The 21,010-nt window shown below is 41.6% G+C and overlaps 1 protein-coding gene across 20 annotated transcripts in view; it reads left to right on the top strand.

The window, feature by feature from the left end:
- PROM1 (prominin 1) overlaps positions 1-21,010 on the top strand; it is a 616,480-nt gene that overhangs the window by 391,529 nt on the left and 203,941 nt on the right. The window lies entirely within an intron of this gene.

The raw sequence follows: 21,010 nt of genomic DNA on the forward strand, positions 1-21,010 counted from the left end.
GTACTTTATTCTTTCTTCAGGAACAATTCTTCAAGTACAGTAATGTCCAACATTAACCAGCCGATGTGTTTAGTCCTCGTATAGTTGGTACATGTCCAGGGCAAATAATTGTTTTTGTTGTTTTTTTTTTATTTCAGATTATCAGTTTTGCTGCACCATTGTTATATTTCTTGTTCTAATTTTTATATGAGGTGCCTGTTTTGTAACCCATTGACTGCAATTACAATAATACAACCTTGCCAGAACTTTCAATAGTTAAACTTGGGGGGTGTTCGATAAAATGGCAAATTCTTTTTGAGGTAAAAGAGACAAATTTGTGCATTTCTAATGCAAACAATAAGTGCTAAGACCTGATTTAAAGTTTGGCAGGTGGGTTTTCTCCATCACAAACATGACGAATATCCCGTCCGCCATATTACCATCCCCTTATATCCTATGGGAATCGTAATCCATTGGACGGGATATCCATCACGTTTGTGACGTAGTAACTAGTCCACCAAACTCTGAATCAGGCCCTAAGGTTTTCACTTCCTCTGCAGAGGATAGGGAGGATTCGAATATCTCACTGTAGAGATAATTTTAAAAGGAGATCCATCCTTTAGTCCCACACTCTATCATAGTGGCTGGATGTTCGGCACCATTGAGACAGAGATATTTTTCTTTTGTTACAGAAGTATATGTGATTTGCACATTCAGGAATGGTATCCTTGGATAAGCGATAAAGAACTTGTTAAGCATCAGTGGTGTGAGGTTGTTTTCAGAGACAGCGATGAGAAGGCCCTCCCAGTACTGTTTTTGATTCTCCAATAGGACTTAACCCCAATCACAGAGTAAATTATGCTGTTCCATTGGAGCTTGTCCTGACAAGCTGGTGTGATATATTTTTGTATTTTTTACCGTAATCAAAAAAACGAAAAAAACATACTTTAAAAACATAAGGATGTCTAAATCAATTGAAAACAAGGATGAACAATGGAAAACAATAAAGGCTTCACAAAATAAATTATTGGCCCGCCATCCCTGGCACTGAGACCAGTTCTTTTTTTCGCAGATGTGATCAATCCAAAAGCCTGGTGCTAGGGAGCCAGTAGCTGAAGTGGGCTGGCTTTTTGTTTCATAGTGTATGCTGTGGCGAGAAGAAGAACATTGTGAATGACAGTTGAATAGATTAATGGATAAAGAAGGCAAACTCAAACTTCCTCTATGAAATCATATATGTATATATGTTTATGCATGATTTATTTGATTACATGAGCCTACTAAGACAACTATAGCTCTCCTTAGGTCAGACCTAAAAATGAGGACAGATTATTTACAGAACAATTTCCAGATGTACTGACTTAACATCAATAGATCTGGCAGGGAGTTTTGAATCAAATATGTTCCCTTAAGGAAACTATGTGATGCTCCATCGGGGCTGCCTTCAAGGCTGAATGGATGAGAATCCCTCAACCTGCTGCTCATTGTTTTCCAGCCCTCCAAAATTGTTCCCTGTGCGCCCTGCCACTTACAGAACCACTCGCATCAATTTAGTATACCCAGAAATTAATTGTCTAGTTCCCAAATTGAGAGACTGGCGAGTACCATGGTTTGCACAGTTTCTTTCGTAGTTATGTATGGATGTCATTCAATTTATGGGCCTACAAAACAAAGCTAAAAACAAAATTGAAACCAGCCATTCACCAAGTGAATGCAGAATGTCCGGTTTTGTGTGCTGTATTTTACTTTCTATAATATATATCACATATACACCCTACTTAGAGTTAGGCGGAAGCTGGACATCTGTCAAAAAGTGGTGGATATCCCTTGTGCTGCATTAGAAGTGCATTGATATCAATGGCACTTTAAATAAAGAAGGCAGGTGGGGTATCCGTCATCATGTGGCAGAGTTTCTGCTCCGCTAAACCCCTAATAAGGCTCTCCATCTTATGGTTTCCATTTAAACACGAAGAAAAAGAGGCTTTCTTGGAGATCTCCCAGTTTTTAGTCATCCTTTAATAGGAAATGCTAGGGTTCAAGTAAAAACAACATAGCTTTTTTTAAAGTGTGTCAACACATGCTCTTACGGGGATTAAGCCATATTTGACTAGATATTTAGATCAAGTAAGCACACAGCTTATCGGCAGCCTGGTACCAAAGTTATTTGTACAGTGCACGAGCGACATATGCACCAAAATAAAACTAGTGTTTTCAGGGCAAGAGTAAAAGACGGCATGATGCAGTTTTAGAACTGAATTTCATTGTGAACTGAAAGCAGGTAGTAATATTAATTTTTACATAGTAATTAACCTTTCATGCATACATGTAAAGTCGCTGTTATAAAGTATCATCCATCACTAAGCTGGCAAAAATACTTTTGTTGCAGTATTTAGTTTGCAAACAATTTTGGTAATAGGGAAAGGATTGTATTGTCCTTTCAACTTATTTTGATATGTCCAATAAGTCATATTTCAAAGTGAAGAAGATCAGTCTTTAACAAATGTAAATATGCTATTTTAGAACTCCCTATTGCAACACATTGGAGTTGAGAAAACACAAATCTGAAAGGGGTTAGATCTGCAGCAGATCACCTCACTCTGAATATTCCAGCAGCAGTAACATACTGTATAATAATTAGACATCTAGTCAGAGTAAACATATCAAACATATATTATGGTTGTATACAGTGAAATACTCGATTTTTCTTAGATGCTCTGAGGAAGTCAGCAAGCTTAATTGGACTCTCCTTTCACTCGTGCTATTCTGACATCAGCTGCCCTAGGGATCCATTTGATCTCCAGTGATCTTAAGTGTCTATGTGAGACTACTGCTTGTCCTGGCACAAGGTTATCCTTTGCCATACCAGTAATATGCACACAGTAGCCAGCTTGTATTGCAAATTTACTTGAGCTTTAAAAGGAGCTCAAACCTTTTCAAATGTTACTTAAAATTGAATCCTCCAACGTTTGCATCCAGTGACTGAGATAATGATTTTAGCTCTCTCTGATAGCCCTTGACTAACATTTATCAATTTATACCTCTATTTTGTTTTGCGCATGTCTGATTGATGTCTCCTGGTGTAAGTATGGCCAGATGGTGTTTATCCCAGCCTCATAGATGATGTTAGAAATCCCTTCTGAGGAACATGCTATCTCAAAATTTTGCTTTTAATCACTTAAAATTTGTTTTACCTCAACCTCATTGTGAATCGTGTTGACGAGGCTCCAACCGTTATATGTTTGCTACTATGGTGTTGCCTTCACTTTTGACACAGCCCTGGTTAACATTGCACATTTATCAGTCCACTAGGCTGACAGCAAGACACCACTCTCCGGTTACAGTTAGGTTGTATGGCACAGGAATATAAATATTTCTGCCATAGCTACACTGTCTTGTGTCCTTTTGTGTCAGATATGGAATTGGGGGTTTCCCCTCCAGCTTTGCTTCTCCTAAAAACTATTTTCCATCAACTAATTTCTCGAAATTGCCTGTGTATATTATCTTGCTTTAATAAAGCAGAAGAAACCTGACCAAAAGAAAGGTTTGCAGACATCTGTTTTCATGTGTCAAAGGAAATGTAAAAGCACTAACCTTGCATTCTGGATGTAAGAAGCGTTTTGCACTCTTCTGGCTCTCACTACCTCCACCAGTGACAACATACAACAAGAATATGGCTGCCATTAGCGGACATGATAAAAGGGAAATGGGTAAAGAGGGAAAATAGAGACACTTGAACCACCACTTGCATTGGCCACTTCAGTTGGCCCTGACGTCTGCGGGGTTGAAGTGAGTACCTAACGGCAATAAGAGATACCTCAGTAACCTGCTGCAAAAGCGCAGCATCTAACTATAACAGTGAAAGGATACACCTTAGCTGTATCTCTGTGTGACCATCTGATGTGAAACTTGTTCCTCCTGAAACTATAAGTACAAAACTAAGGGCCTGATTTAGATCTCAGTATATGTAATACTCTGTCCGCTGTATTACAATCTCCATAGGATATAATGGGATTGTAATAGGACGGACGGGATAGCCGTCACATTTGTTACAGAGTATTCCCCTCCTTTAAGATCTAAATCAGTACCTAAATATCTAGATTTATGTTCATCGACATTTGTTCCTGTTAGTAAGATAACTATCTGAAATGTCATAATCGGTAGATGGGCTTAGTTCCTAGTTAACTCTCTGTGACATATAAGCAAGATCATAGATACATATATGCAACGCTGTCTTATCATGAGACGTCTTCCTGTTCCATTAAAGTATAAAACCCCCAGTTTATGTTAACCAATCTTTACAGTCCTTTACTGAAAGTTAAATGTTCAAAATAGTTCAACATTTGTTTTCTCAATGCAACTTGATTGTCAGAATACTTCTGTGTATTCCCAAATGTTCCCCAAAAAGATCCAAAGAAAGGAACTGTTCTTTACAAAAGGAATTCCTGAATCTTCCTAGCAAAATCATGGATGCACCAGCATTGTATCATGACTGCCTCGCACTGGACACCGTGAAACACAAAAGAAGTTATATCCCATAATCCAAGATGGCTGCCACCATCTCAGAGCAATGTGAGAGGTATTGGAATGCTAGGAAATATAGGCCCATATTTATACTTTTTTAGCACTGCATTTGCGTCATTTTCAACGCAAAAGTGACGCAAACTTACAAAGTACAATTATATTTTGCAATTTTGCGCCGCTTTTGCGTCACAAAATGACGCAAGTGCAGCACTGAAAAAGTATAAATATGTGCCATCATTTTTCCTCTGAGTTGTGTTCTGTGTTTTCTATGCATGCAAACATTAACACCAGACAATGCCGACACTGTGAAGACTGCCAGCTGTACCTTCTCTGAGATGCAGACAGCATGAGTGGGTTTAGAGAATTGCTTCAGCGTGCTAAATGAACCAAAACCTGTGATCTAAATATCCTGAAATGCCTTCTGCCAAGAAATACTGGACAGTTGCCCTATCCTTTACCAGAATCTCTGCCAAAAAGGACAGAAGACTTATTTTAGGACTGCTGAATTCACTCTCCTGATTTAGCTGTGGAGCACAGAAGTACATGAATGCTGAAAGCGCCAAAGGCAAAGGAGCTGGTGTCAACTGGGAAGCCTCCGTATGCTTGCAAAACTTGAAAGTAAGAAAGAAATTGAAAACATTGTTGGTGATGCTACTAGACATCGGTGAACATAGGCTACATAAAAACAGTAGCTACTATTACTTCTTCTGCTGAACCAACAGCAGCACAGGAAAACAGCATGCATCACTCAAGTTAATGGGCTTCAAGCAAGACCCTTTGGGCTTTTTGAAAGCCCCTGTTGCTTTAAAATCCCCTACTGAATTCATCCAATTGTGCTACTGCCCCATTTAAACACTGTTGAAAAAAATACCTTCTTCATATTGTATTGTATTGTATTATAATCGTATATATATAGCGGTTACTACCCCTGACGAGGCGTTGAAGCGCTTTTTGGTGAGTAGCACGCTACTCTGGAACCCAACAAGAATTAGTGATGGATTAGTATCGGGAAATAATGAGTACAGTTTTAGTATTATTATGAGTTAATTTGAGCCGCAGATATGAGAATTTGTTAGTTAGATTGACTGGAGTAATGGAGGGGTGGAGGAGGAAAGAAATCCAGAAATGTTAATTGGGAGTATATCCTTCATTTACTCAACCCAAAGGCTTGGGATGAGTAAAGGGGGATGGAGGAGGGAAGAGTATGTGGAAGGGTTAGGGAGAGCGTAGTAGCAGGCTGAGATAAATGCAGGAGAATTTAGTAGGGTTGTGTGGGAGGTCACGGTAGTAGAGTGAGGTTTGGTGAGTTAGATGTGGAAGCGGAGGGAAGAGCTTAGGCAGAGTTATTTAGGAGATGAAAGTAGTAGAAAGGATTTGGGATAAGTCAGAGTGACAATGGAGGATAGTTTGATAGAGACATGATATATGATGATGGGTAGATAAGTGTGATAAAATGAGAGCAGGAATTCATAGATATCTAGTATAACAACCCACCCAGGAGCCATGCAATGACCCACGAACATGCCAAGCACAGAAACAACATGTTCGGTGGCATGTGTAGCTGCAGATACACATGCTGTGCACAGTCCGCCGTCTGGTGTTGGGCTCGGAGTGTTACAAGTTGTTTTTCTTCGAAGAAGTCTTTTCGAGTCACGAGACCGAGGGACTCCTCCCACTTCGGTTCCATTGCGCATGGGCGTCGACTCCATCTTAGATTGTTTTTTTCCGCCATCGGGTTCGGACGTGTTCCTTTTCGCTCCGTGTTTCGGGTCGGAAAGTTAGTCAGAATCACGGAAAAATTTGTCGGTATTGTTTCGTTCGGTATCGGGTTAGTTAGAACAAATCGACACCGAATCTTGAAGAGCTCCGGTAGCCCTTCGGGGTAATTTCGATCATCCATCGGGGCCTGGTCGGCCCGACCGCGTGCAACATTGAGACTGATGGAACGGACCCCGTTCCGATTCTGTCCTAAATGCCATAATAAATATCCTTATACGGATCAACATTTGGTCTGTAACTTGTGCCTGTCCCCCGAGCACAAGGAGGATACGTGCGAAGCCTGTCGCGCGTTTCGGTCGAGAAAAACACTCAGGGACCGAAGAGCCAGGAGGTTGCAGATGGCATCCACGCCGACAGGACAACAACGGTTCGAGGAGGAGGAAGAAGAAACTTTCTCCATCCACAAGTCGGATTCCGAAGAATTCGACGTCGAAGAACAACCAACCGTGAGTAAGACGTCGAAACAAAAATCACACGAAAAGACTGACAAAGCCCAGGGGACGCCACCGCCAACAGGCTATGGCTCAACCCGGAAAGTAGGTGACCGTCCATCGGCACCGAAAAAGGGCGAGCTGCTGTCGAAGTCATCCGACTCCGGTCGAGATACAGGCACGCAGCAATATCGGGACTGAGAGAGTGACGCAGAAAAAATTCGGCACCGACACAGCGGCAACGAAGTTGGTCGGCACCGAGAGGGCACGACGCCGAAAAGAAAAAAGATCTTGTCGGAGCCGAAAAAATCCAGAGACACGGTTTCGGTGCCGAAACAGCCGGCAACCGAACCGAAAACTGGTTCCTACTCAGAGGAACAAGGACTGTCCTCTCAACTAAAAAAACACAGATTTGAGGAGGAATTACAAACAATAGAGCCAGATCACACGCAAAAGCGGATCTTTATTCAAAAGGATACAGGGAAGATCAGCACTCTTCCCCCAATCAAAAGGAAAAGGAAACTTGACTTCCAGCAAGGAGACAAGCAACCACAAGCAAAGGTGGTAAAGAAGGTAACTCCACCACCCTCTCCACCACCATCACCTCATGCATCACCGGCACAAACTCCACCATTAACACACTCACCAGCTCATACCACAATGAGCCAGGATGATCAGGATGCATGGGACCTCTACGACGCTCCAGTATCGGACAATAGCCCAGAGTCGTACCCAACTAAACCGTCACCACCTGAGGACAGTACATCATATGCACAGGTGGTAGCTAGGGCAGCCGAATTCCATAATGTATTGCTACATTCGGAGCCTATTGAGGATGACTTCCTCTTTAACACCCTGTCCTCCACCCATAGCCATTATCAAAGCCTTCCCATGCTCCCAGGAATGCTAAGGCACTCGAAACAGATATTTCAGGAGCCAGTTAAAAGCAGAGCCATAACTCCAAGGGTGGAGAAAAAATACAAGGCACCGCCCACAGACCCTGTTTTTATTACATCACAACTGACACCAGACTCAGTAGTTGTGGGGGCAGCTCGTAAGAGAGCCAACTCGCATACATCAGGCGACGCACCACCTCCGGACAAAGAGAGCCGCAAATTTGATGCAGCGGGAAAAAGGGTTGCAGCACAAGCGGCAAATCAGTGGTGCATCGCCAACTCGCAAGCACTCCTGGCGAGATACGACAGGGCTCATTGGGATGACATGCAACATTTCATTGAACACCTCCCCAAAGAGTTCCAAAAACGAGCGCAACAGGTGGTGGAAGAGGGACAAAGTATCTCGAACAATCAGATACAGTCTTCCATGGATGCAGCGGATACAGCTGCAAGGACAATAAATACTGCAGTCACGATAAGGAGGCACGCATGGCTGCGCACATCTGGGTTCAAACCTGAAATACAACAGGCTGTGCTCAATATGCCGTTTAATGAACAGCAATTGTTTGGGCCGGAGGTGGACACTGCAATTGAAAAATTAAAAAAGGACACCGATACAGCCAAAGCCATGGGCGCACTCTACTCCCCGCAGGGCAGAGGCACATTTGGCACATTTCGTAAAACAACTTTTAGGGGAGGGTTTCGAGGTCAACCTACAGAAACCAGCACCTCACAAGCAAGACCACCTACCTACCAGGGACAATATCAAAGGGGAGGTTTTCGGGGACAATGCAGAGGGGGCCAATTCCCAAGAAACCGGGGAAAATTTTAAGGTCCCAAAACCCCTCAAAATAAACAGTGACTCACAAGTCACACAACCCCTTCACACAACACCAGTGGGGGGAAGACTAAGCCACTTCTACAAATCTTGGGAGAAAATAACAACAGACACTTGGGTCTTAGCAATTATCCAACATGGTTATTGCATAGAATGTCTCCAACTCCCTCCAAACGTCCCACCGAAAACACACAATATATCAAAACAGCATTTATACCTTCTAGGACTAGAAGTTCAAGCATTACTGCAAAAGGACGCAATAGAATTAGTACCAAGTCGACAAAAGAACACATGAGTTTACTCACTGTACTTTCTAATACCAAAAAAGGACAAAACTCTAAGACCAATACTAGATCTCAGAACACTAAACACCTACATCAAATCAGACCACTTTCACATGGTCACATTACAAGACGTAATCCCACTGCTCAAACAGCAAGACTACATGACAACATTAGATCTAAAAGATGCGTATTTCCATATACCGATACATCCTTCGCACAGGAAATACCTAAGATTCGTATTCAAGGGAATACATTACCAATTCAAAGTGTTGCCATTCGGAATAACAACTGCGCCAAGAGTCTTTACAAAATGTCTAGCAGTAGTAGCTGCACATATCAGAAGGCAGCAAATACACGTGTTCCCTTACTTAGACGACTGGTTAATCAAGACCAACACGCTAACAAAGTGTTCACATCACACAAATTATGTTATACAAACCCTTCACAAGCTGGGTTTCTCCATCAACTATGCAAAGTCACACCTTTTGCCGTGTCAAACACAGCAATACTTAAGAGCGACAATCAACACAACAAAAGGGATAGCCACTCCAAGTCCACAAAGGGTTCAAACATTTTACAAGGTAATACAGGCCATGTATCCAACACAAAAGATACAAGCAAAAATAGTATTAAAACTCCTAGGCATGATGTCTTCATGCATAGCCATTGTCCCATACGCAAGGTTGCACATGCGGCCCTTACAACAGTGCCTAGCATCACAATGGTCACAGGCACAGGGTCAACTTCTAGATCTGGTGTTGATAGACCGCCAAACATACATCTCGCTTCTATGGTGGAACAGTACAAATTTAAACAAAGGGCGGCCTTTCCAAGACCCAGTGCCAACATACGTTATAACAACGGATGCTTCCATGACAGGGTGGGGAGCACACCTCAATCAACACAGCATCCAAGGACAATGGGACATACATCAAAGAAAGTTTCACATAAATCACTTAGAACTGTTAGCAGTATTTCTAGCGTTGAAAGCATTCCAACCCATAATAACCCACAAATACATTCTTGTCAAAACAGACAACATGACGACAATGTATTATTTAAACAAACAGGGGGGGGACACACTCGACACAGTTGTGTCTCCTAACACAAAAAATATGGCATTGGGCAATTCACAACCATATTCGCCAAATAGCACAATTTATTCCAGGGATCCAGAACCAACTAGCAGACAATCTCTCTCGGGATCACCAACAAGTCCACGAATGGGAAATTCACCCCCAAATACTGAACACTTACTTTCAAATTTGGGGAACACCTCAAATAGATCTATTTGCAACAAAAGAAAACGCAAAATGCCAAAACTTCGCATCCAGGTACCCACACCGGCACTCCCAAGGCAATGCTCTATGGATGAATTGGTCAGGGATATTTGCGTACGCTTTTCCCCCTCTCCCTCTCCTTCCATATCTAGTAAACAGATTGAGTCAAAACAAACTCAAACTCATACTAATAGCACCAACATGGGCAAGACAACCTTGGTATACGACACTACTAGACCTGTCAGTAGTACCTCATGTCAAACTACCCAACAGACCAGATCTGTTAACACAACACAAACAACAGATCAGGCATCCAAACCCAGCATCGCTGAATCTAGCAATTTGGCTCCTGAAATCCTAGAATTTGGACACTTAGACCTCACACAAGAATGTATGGAGGTCATAAAACAAGCTAGAAAACCTTCCACTAGACACTGCTATGCAAGTAAATGGAAAATATTTGTTTATTACTGCCATAATAATCAAATTCAACCACTGCATGCCTCTCCAAAAGATGTATTAGGATATTTACTACATTTGCAAAGATCCAATCTAGCTTTCTCTTCCATAAAGATACATCTCGCCGCAATATCTGCTTACCTGCAGATTACTCATTCAACTTCCCTGTTTAGAATACCTGTCATTAAAGCGTTTATGGAAGGCCTAAAGAGAATTATACCACCAAGGACACCACCTGTTCCTTCATGGAACCTCAACATTGTCTTAACAAGGCTCATGGGTCCACCTTTCGAACCCATGCATTCTTGTGAAATGCAATACTTAACGTGGAAAGTTGCATTTCTCATTGCCATCACATCTCTAAGAAGAGTAAGTGAAATACAGGCGTTTACCATACAAGAACCATTTATTCAAATACACAAGAATAAAGTAGTTCTAAGAACAAATCCAAAATTCTTACCAAAGGTTATCTCACCGTTCCACTTAAATCAAACAGTAGAATTACCAGTGTTCTTCCCACAGCCAGATTCAATAGCTGAAAGAGCACTACATACATTAGACATCAAAAGAGCACTAATGTACTACATTGACAGAACAAAAGTATTTAGGAAGACAAAACAACTATTTATTGCCTTTCAAAAACCCCATACAGGAAATCCAATTTCAAAACAAGGTATTGCCAGATGGATAGTTAGGTGCATCCAAACCTGCTATCTTAAAGCAAAGAGAGAGCTGCCTATTACACCAAAGGCACACTCAACCAGAAAGAAAGGTGCTACTATGGCCTTTCTAGGAAATATTCCAATGAACGAAATATGTAAGGCAGCAACATGGTCTACACCTCATACATTTACTAAACACTACTGTGTAGATGTGTTATCTGCACAACAAGCCACAGTAGGTCAAGCCGTACTAAGAACTTTATTTCAACCTACTTCCACTCCTACAGGCTGAACCACCGCTTTTGGGGAGATAACTGCTTACTAGTCTATGCACAGCATGTGTATCTGCAGCTACACATGCCACCGAACGGAAAATGTCACTTACCCAGTGTACATCTGTTCGTGGCATTAGTCGCTGCAGATTCACATGCGCCCACCCGCCTCCCCGGGAGCCTGTAGCCGTTTGGAAGTAGATCTTCAACATTTGTACATTTGTAAATATATTACTTCAACCTTCATTTTGTACATACCTATTCATTCCATTGCATGGGCACTATTACTAGCATACACAACTCCTACCTCACCCTCTGTGGGGAAAACAATCTAAGATGGAGTCGACGCCCATGCGCAATGGAACCGAAGTGGGAGGAGTCCCTCGGTCTCGTGACTCGAAAATACTTCTTCGAAGAAAAACAACTTGTAACACTCCGAGCCCAACACCAGACGGCGGACTGTGCACAGCATGTGAATCTGCAGCGACTAATGCCACGAACAGATGTACACTGGGTAAGTGACATTTTCCATACACATATATATATATATATACATATATATATATGTATATATATATATATATATATATACATACACACATACACACACACATACAAACACACATGAATACACACACATATGCATATACAATACATAATTAGAACCATGGGTAAAATATACTTAGTCAAACAGGTTTAAAGAGTGTGTGTGTATTTTATTGTTATGACATAGTAGCGATACATATTTTCTAAAGAACTATACATAACTAGAAATATACACAGAATCTGAAAAAAATATTTATCAACATAGGCATATGCAGTCCATAGTTGTTTGAATATGGTGGTTATGAAGGAAAGAGCCAACTCTTGAGTAGTTTTCTGAAGACAAGAAAGTTATCTGTGGCTCTTATAGTTGGGGGTAATGAATTCCATAGATATGCAACCTATCTTGTTAGGGAATTTCCACTATGAAATGCACCTTTGTTCTTGTTTTATGACTTTCTGTTTTATATCTAACCCATTTAATGGGTCAGTATCCCAACAAGAACAGCTTACTTCATTTTCCTTTTTTCCAATTTCCATAATTTAATGGGCATTAGGTAAAAAATCTGAATTCGTTTTATACTCTTTTGTGTGAATCTTTAACTTCTTAACTACTTTTTGGGCACTTTGTTAGATTACATGCATGATGCACAGTTCAGTTAAGCTATGCCTTATTGCATACACCACAAATCAGTGAGGGAGCCAGATATCCACCTTGGGAAACTGGCTAATCTTTGTGGGTCTCCCAGATCAGATAGCTCTGTATCTTATTCACAGCTCTCTTCTGGAAACTAACCATTCTCTCTCATAGCCCACCCCTTATATTCCTTGCACACCAGAGAGGTCTCTGTTGTAAAAGCTCCCCTTGATTGTAAATAAAAAAGGAAATGCCATTCTAGCCTAAAATAAAATGCAAAGATTGTGCAAAGTGTAGGATTTCAGACCAAACAGACTCCTTTACACTGCAATGTTCCACTGCCATCCAAATAGGGATATAAATCAGACAGCTGTGACTACAGAAATGCTGCATTTTCATTGGCTCATAGCCGGTCAGTACCTACCCAGAAGATTTATACTTAATACTTGAGGCAAGCCTCATTACAAAATAAACCTACACCTTCACCCCATAGAAGCTGCATCTATAGATGAGAGTTCTAATAAAAAGTAGAATTTCCACCTATCTCACAGAAAGTGCCTGCAAGAGGAGTCATGCTGCTGAAGAAGCATGCCTCCCAGTGCATGCACATTCTGTGCAGAAGATATACATGAAAACGGCTCTCATCTCTGCTGCTACAAATTCATGAAATAACAACTCCTTAAAAACGTGCATTTATATTTGTTTGTTTGTACATATTTAGATTGTTGCGAGTCTATGTAGTCCATGGCAGTTTTCTATGTGTTTAAAAATAGTAGCCTTTTTGTTCTTACGGATTTACAATGTTACACATCCTAAAATGTGTTTTAATTAAATAAACTTGAATGCAATCATTTATAAAGTAAACAAAGCAACAGTTTTGTAGACCATTGTTAACTCCTTACCTGCTGAAGCTTATCCACTCCCCATTGCTGATCCCTTCTTTTGATGGTTGAGGCACTCCGCCCTAAGGCCTTCATAACTTTTGTACACAAAAATTAACCAGGCCAAATCTGCGTCTTTTTGATCCAACATCCTATGAATATTAAAGGTATGCATGAGATCTAGATTTCCCTGGATGGAACCAAGACAATAGATCAAATATAGCTAATTTGTGTGTCTTTGGAGAAAAATGGAACTAGGTGCTGTGCAAGAAAACATATGCTTTTTTTCTAAAATTGACTCCAACAAAAGGTTTGCTGTTGTAGTATCACCAACTTCCCACTTCTTAGAAGCAAGCAGAGTTGTATCAAAAAAAGGACAACTTTTTACCATAGTTTTTGTATTATTCCTAAGTGAAAGTTAATTTTTCCCAATTTTTGTGGTTTCAAGCTCCTTGCAGTCTGTGGTGGAAACCAGTGTGAAACTCATAATGCTATACATCTCTGAAAAGTAGAAAATCTGAGTTCAGTGAGGTGTCATTTGTGTAGATGTGCAATAATAAGAAAAAATAGGAATAGGCTACAACGTAGTCATTTTTATGTTTTTTATCACAATGGCCGATTTACAAAAGCAGTATACCTTTATGTCTGTCAGGGCCATCTGGTCACAAGGATATATCGAATTTGTAGGTTTTGTAAAAACACACCATGACCAAGGCCAGCAACTGAGCTGCAAATTGTAATGATTTTTCATTGTGTACCATGCAAGGTTGTACTTCTCACTATCGAACCAGGAACATCAACATACAAGGATATCATGGACAGAGTATTAAAAGACAAAATATCAAAAGATAAGTTCATATAGGGAAGTATAGATGTACTATTCCTAACTTCACATCTATGTACATTGAAGATACATTCATCACCAAGGTGCATACATTTGGAGTTATGTGTAGAAAATCTATACATACTTACCTTTTGATATTTTGGTTTCAACAATCTGTCCTTGATATTTGCATGCCTCAATATTCTGGATTCGATATTCAAGGTGCACAAACCACGTAGCAATTCATATTGTGAAATTTAATGGAAATGAAGGAATCCTATGTTTTTTTAGAATGTACACAAGATGCTGAATTTAGGAGCAGTGGTTATTTGTTCACTTCTGAATTTGGGTATGTAACCTTTACTCTGCAGTTTTTAGTCCGCATAGCCTTCACTTCTCAGCCTTTACTCCACATGTGCCTTCCTCCAAATGCCTTTACTTCGCATTTTAGTGTTTTTTTTGGGTAAAAAGGTGAGTAGAGATAAAACAGGGTAAAGGTGACTTTAAGGTTAAGGGGTGGGCTGGGGTAAAAGGAGGGAAAGGGTGATTTTAGGGTTAAGGGCTGGGTAGAGGTAAAGTGGTAAAGGTAATTTTAGGATTTAGAGGTGGTTAGAGGTAAAGGGGTATAAAAGTTAATTTAGAACTTGGGGTGGGTAGGGGTAAAGGAGGATAAGAGTGATTTTAGGGTTAAGGGTGGATGGAAGTAGAGGGGAATATGACACTATGAAGCTGTGGAATGGTATTATTAATCCTACTAGGGACAGATTTTGAGACATCATATATTACATAAAGGCGATCATATATGATAGGTAGGGCAATTATGATATACAATTAGGGACACATGTGGTGAATGGACTGTGCACGGTATAGTTTTGGCATTATATGAGCTTGTCTTTTGCCAATTTGAACTTTATCATGTGGTTTAAGATGCTTATGCCTGCCAGTACATGTATGCAACTACGATGAAACATAGGAGTTAAAAATGACATTTTCTTTCAAATATATTTTTATTTTTATTATAACACAAACCATGGAAGGCATTACAGTCATGTGTCGCCTGCACCAGTGTGTTCTGCATGAAGTTCTGAAATACATAGCCTGAAACAATTTATACTGCAGTGGACTAAAATCAATAAAATGCACAGTAAATGATACAGTGTTCACAGTCAATCATTCCGGCTACCAGCCATGCCTGATTTCTCCCCTGTGTCCCCCCCAGTGACCCTAGTCCACAGTATGTTCTCCACCATCTCCAGATGTTGTCCAGCGTATGAGGGCAGCCCCTGCTATACTATGTCACTTTTTCTGGCAGCCATTTATAGATCCATTTCCCGTCTCCATTCCTGCATGAAAGATATTTCCGGCACCCCCCAGTATTTTGCCACATCCCTCCTGGCTACCACATGTCCCAACATATAAAAAACGAGTCTGAAGCGGGAAAGATCAACGTCTTTGGGGATCCACAGTACCACAAACCACGGATCAGACTGGAGCAACATCTCCAATATGGCAGAGAGTTCACCAGTGATCTCATTCTAGTAGGCCTGAACTCTTGGGCATTTCCACAGTGTATGCATAAAGGACTCAATGGTGTCTCTGCAGCGTAAAGTGAAAATGACAGTCTTGGACAGGACACATGGCCTGTGTTGGTCATTACAGGATAACACAGCTATTCATGTTGATTACATTCTGTGTTAGTTTTAGTAGGCATGATGGTGACAGTACCTCTAACAACTACTGCATTCATGTGTGCACTGGCAGGGAAATATATAGGATTATACCTTGCTTTAACTGATGTTACACGTTGATATACAATTGAATTATTTTGAAAATGTTTGCACTTTGTATGAGATATTAATCTGATAATAATTGCTTTTGATTATATGTTGTTACACCAGTAATTACACATAAGACATTCAAATATGTGCCTATGTAGTACTGTTAGACTTGAAGTAATTTGTGTTTGTCACTCTATATTTTTAATGTTAAGTCCGGTCTCCAACCACTACCATATGTGGTAGTATACAAGGCTGCAAGGACTAAATGCATAAGATATTTTGCTCATCTGAATAAATTAAGTGGACAGTAACTGCAACTTCAGAGTGCACGTCTTCATGTCAACACAACAGATTTTTATTGTGTATATATCTATGTACACATACACACACACATATACATATATATTTTTAAAAAGCGAAAAAACAAAACAGAGAGTGAAAAAGTATAAGAGGGGAGGGGAGTAAAGAGTTGAATTGTAAAAGCAGTTATTACTTTGAATGAAACTGCATTATAAAGGCTTGAGGAGTAAACTGATCTTGAGTAAAGCATGCAGAATAATAATGTGCAGACTAACGTCTCAAATACCCGAATTTGGGTTTACCCATACTCTCATGTAATTCAGGGTGCATTTTGTAAAATTTATTCTTTCTTACACTGGATGACATTTGGAAACCAAAAAGGCAGAGAAATCCAATTGATGATTGTTAGAAATGGGGTCTTTGGTTGGCCGTCAGGTTACCCCCTGTCCAAGCAAGGACCCTCATTCTAGTCAGGGTAAAGGAGAATCACCCTCAGTTAACCCCCGCTTACCCCCTTGATAGCTTGGCACAAACAGACAGGCTTAACTTCAGAGTCTAGGTGTAAAGTATTTGTATCAACACACACAGTAACTCAGTGAAAACACTACAAAATTACACAACACATGTTTAGAAAAATAGGTAATATTTATCTAAACAAAACAAGCCCAAAACGACAAAACTCCACCATACACAAGTCAAGTTATGAATTAAAAAAGCAAGAAAGAGTCTTAAATCCTTAGAAAACAGTGCTAACGCTGTTAGCGTGAAAAACTACCTGGGTTGCTTCAAAATAGCCCCACACGGGTGAGTGTGTGTCGGAAAAGGCCAGCAATGCGTTGATTTCTCACTTGCAAGCGAGACCGTGCGTCATTCCTCCTCCGGTCGGGTCGGCGTGCATTGTTTTTCCTCTCCACAGGAGAGCAATGCGTAGATCCAGACAAGCACTCGGGTCTGGACAGGCTTTGCATAGTTTTTCCATGCCCAGAGAGGATTGCGTTGAAAATCCTGCCACACGTTATCAGCAAAACCGTGCTATGTGGGTTGCGACGTTATCAGCCTTCATCAGCTGGTGTTGCGTGTCGTTTCTCCAGCCGCGTGCGTCGATCTTCCAGCCGCAATGCAGAAAATGGGCATACATTTCAGCCGCAAAGCCGGTGGCGCATTTTTTCTCAGCCACGTCTCGGAGGGTGTGTCAAAACTTTCCCCGCACAACGGTCTGTGTGTGGATTTTCAGTCTTGGTCTGTCAGCTTCACCTTCCAAGGCACCAGGAACTGGATAGGGCACCACTTGGCAGGGCAGGAGTCTCAGCAGAGAGTCCAGGTGCCAGGTGCTGGCAGGAGAAGTCTTTGATGGCTTGGAGACTTCAAGAACAGGAGGCAAGCTCAGGACAAGCCCCTGGAGATTTCTTCATAAGCAGGAATGCACAACAAAGTCCAGTCTTTGTCCCCTTGCACAAGCAGATGCAGCAACTGCAGGATAGCTCCACAAAGCACAGTCACGGGCAGGGCAGCACTTCTCCTCAGCTCTTCTCCAGGCAGAGGTTCCTCTTGATGTCCAGAAGTGATTTAATTTTCAGGGGTTTGGGTGCCCTTGTTATACTCAGTTCTGCCTTTGAAGTAGGTCTACTTCAAAGGAAAGTCTCTCTTGTTTGTGAAATCTTGCCTTGCCCAGGCCAGGCCTCAGACACACACCAGGGGGTTGTAGACTGCATTGTGTGAGGGCAGGCACAGCCCTTTCAGGTGTAAGTGACCACTCCTCACCTCTCTCCTAGCACAGACGGCTCATCAGGCCATTACAACCTAGCTCCCTTTGTGTCACTGTCTAGAGAGAGGTGCAAACAGCCCAACTGTCAAACTGACCCTTACAGGGAATCCACAAACAGGCAGAGTCACAGAATGATTTAAGCAAGAAAAGGCCCACTTTCTAAAAGTGGCATTTTCAAATACACAATCGCAAAACCAGCCTCACTAAAAGATGTATTTTTAAATTGTGAGCTCAGAGACCTCAAATGCCACATGTCTATCTGCTCCCAAAGGGAATCTACTCTTTAATCATTGTTAAAGGCAGCCCCCATGTTAACCTATGAGAGAGATAGGCCTTGCAACCGTGAAAACCGAATTTGGCAGTGTTTCACTGTCAGGACATATAAAACACATTAGTATATGTCCTACCTTAAACATGCACTACACCCTGCCCATGGGGCTACTTAGGACCTACCTTAGGGGTGTCTTACATGTAAGAAAAGGGGAGGTTCAAGCCTGGCACGTGGGTACACTTGCCAAGTCGAATTGGTAGTTCGACCAAGTGGCAGGTCTGAGCCATGTTTACAGGCATTTGATTTACAGGCCCTGGACACCTCTAGTGCACAGAGAGTATATGCACTTTCGCACTGATTAACAGTGGTAAAGTGGTCAGAGTTCAAAAGCCAACGAAAACAGGTCGGAAAAAAAAGGAGGCAGGAGGCAAAAAGATTAGGGTTGACCCTGCAAAAAGAAAAAAGTCCAACAATGATAGAAAACTCTTTTACCATTCTGTGTCTCACGCATCTCTCGATAAAAACGGTGCCTCAGTTTTGTGGCTTAAGCTCGAGCTTGAGGCACAAAACACCCTAAAATGCGACCTGGAGACATCACATTCCATCCAGCAAAATAAAAAAAAAATTACAATGTGGATGGCTGTGGAATTTGGGCCATAGCTCAGCCACCACGTAGAGATCCCTACCAGACCTAAACATTTATGAAAACTATATACTTGAGGCAGTCCAGGATGGTGTGACTCATGTGGATCCCACAACATACTTTTACCAATGATGCCTTGCAAACCTCAAACTTTGGCTAAAAAGATGCATTTTCCTCACATTTATATGAGCGAAAGTTCAAGGAGCTACAAGGATGCACAAATTTACTACCACCCAGCATTTCTACTTGTCCCAATAAAAGTACTACCTCACTTGTGGTGATGGAATCCGTGACAGAAAAGGCCTCAAAACATGGACCGATTACATTTTTCTACTCAAAATAACCCTTTTAATTGCAATGTTGGCAGTGATGGATTTTGAGCCTGAGTCTGGCTGCCACTGAAGGAAACCTACCAAACCCAGATATTTCTGAAATCTATAAACCCAAGGAAGTCCAGGGTGGTTGGCTTGCATGGATTCCCATAGTTTTTCTATACGAATGCACTTAAAACCTCAAACTTTGGCAAAAAATAGAAATGTCCTCATTTTTCTGTGAGAGAAGTTTAGAAATCTGCAGGGATCAACTAATTTCCTGCTACTCTATGTTCCCACACTTGCCCCAATAAAAATGCAACCCCACTTATGAGTGTGAGCCCAGACACCCTTAACAGAAAATGCCCGAATACGCAGGATAGGCAGATCAAATATGTTCCCCTCAAAAGTGACTTTTTTTTTGCAATGTGGTAGCTGTGGATTTTGGCCATGTGCTCCACCATCACCCAGGAAACGTACGAAACACAGGCATTTTTGAAAAATAGACACCCAGAGGAGTCCAGGTGGTGTGTCCTGGGTAGTGTGTCCTCCATGGATCCCACAATGTTTTAATTCCCATTATACCTCGCTGTTGGAAAGCCTTCTGCAACGGTCTGGAGAGCTTCCTTCCCTGTCCTAAAGTGATCTCCTGGTTAGTCAGTTGAAAATACTGTAGGTTTTCTTGATCTCTACCTCAGTGAACATGTCAATCACGTATGTCTATTGAGCGTCTTCCTGTTTAGATGGATTGAGGCTCATAGAACTCAGCTCTGAGGTATAGGAGGCATGCAGACTGTTCCATTCTTTTAAAGAGAGTGGCTACTGCCATCTCTACCTAGGCTGTGGTAGACTGTCTGTGGTGGCAGCATTAATCCATGCTCAATGTGCCTGTACCCCTGTACCTTTTAAGAGGGGTGGCCTATCTATTCCCTCCTTCTAAAGTCTCTGCAGTCTCCCTTATCTGGAATCTTTTGCCATAGGTGGGATGTCTGTGTTGAGAGCCAGTGGGTTCAATGGGTGAGGATGGTGTGTTTGGTATCTTTCTTCTGGACCGATTTCAGCTCCTCCGTTCCGTGCCCCTCACTATTCCTTTTAAAGGCTTGGTGGGTTGGGGTGGGCACTAACTCTTATCTGTATTTTGCTAAGATGCCTTCTGCTGGAATGACTCCCTCCATTTCTCATGAGTGATGGTCAGGGCCTCCTTGTCTGGTGATAATAACAAATTCCTCTCTAGACGATACGCCGGACAGCTACCAAGAGTCTGAGAGGGATCCCTCCTCACACACAATGATCACACAATGATCATGCAGGAAACATGTCCCAGGATTGGATGGGCACCAAGGATGCAAGAGTACCAGCCCCCATGATGAAATTAGCCTGTCAAATAGGGAAAAATAAAAGTCTAGCCTCATCAGCCAGTTGGTTGTTTAGGCTGTTCTTCTGTTCTGACAAGGCACCCACAAGGGGTCGATGAGGAAGCCGGAATTCAGGAGTTGAATCCAATGGCTGGATTGCCATTCTCCTCATAGACTTGGAGACAGGGTTTGAACTTCACAAGATGTCTCTAGGATGGATTACCAGTTAAATGAATTTTCCAGCCTAATGGAAGGATCTGGACTTCAGTTTATCAGTCAGCATTCAAGCAGAGAACAAGCTG

The sequence above is a fragment of the Pleurodeles waltl genome, chromosome 1_2 (genome assembly GCF_031143425.1).
Source record: "Pleurodeles waltl isolate 20211129_DDA chromosome 1_2, aPleWal1.hap1.20221129, whole genome shotgun sequence".
Classification (NCBI taxonomy): domain Eukaryota; kingdom Metazoa; phylum Chordata; class Amphibia; order Caudata; family Salamandridae; genus Pleurodeles; species Pleurodeles waltl.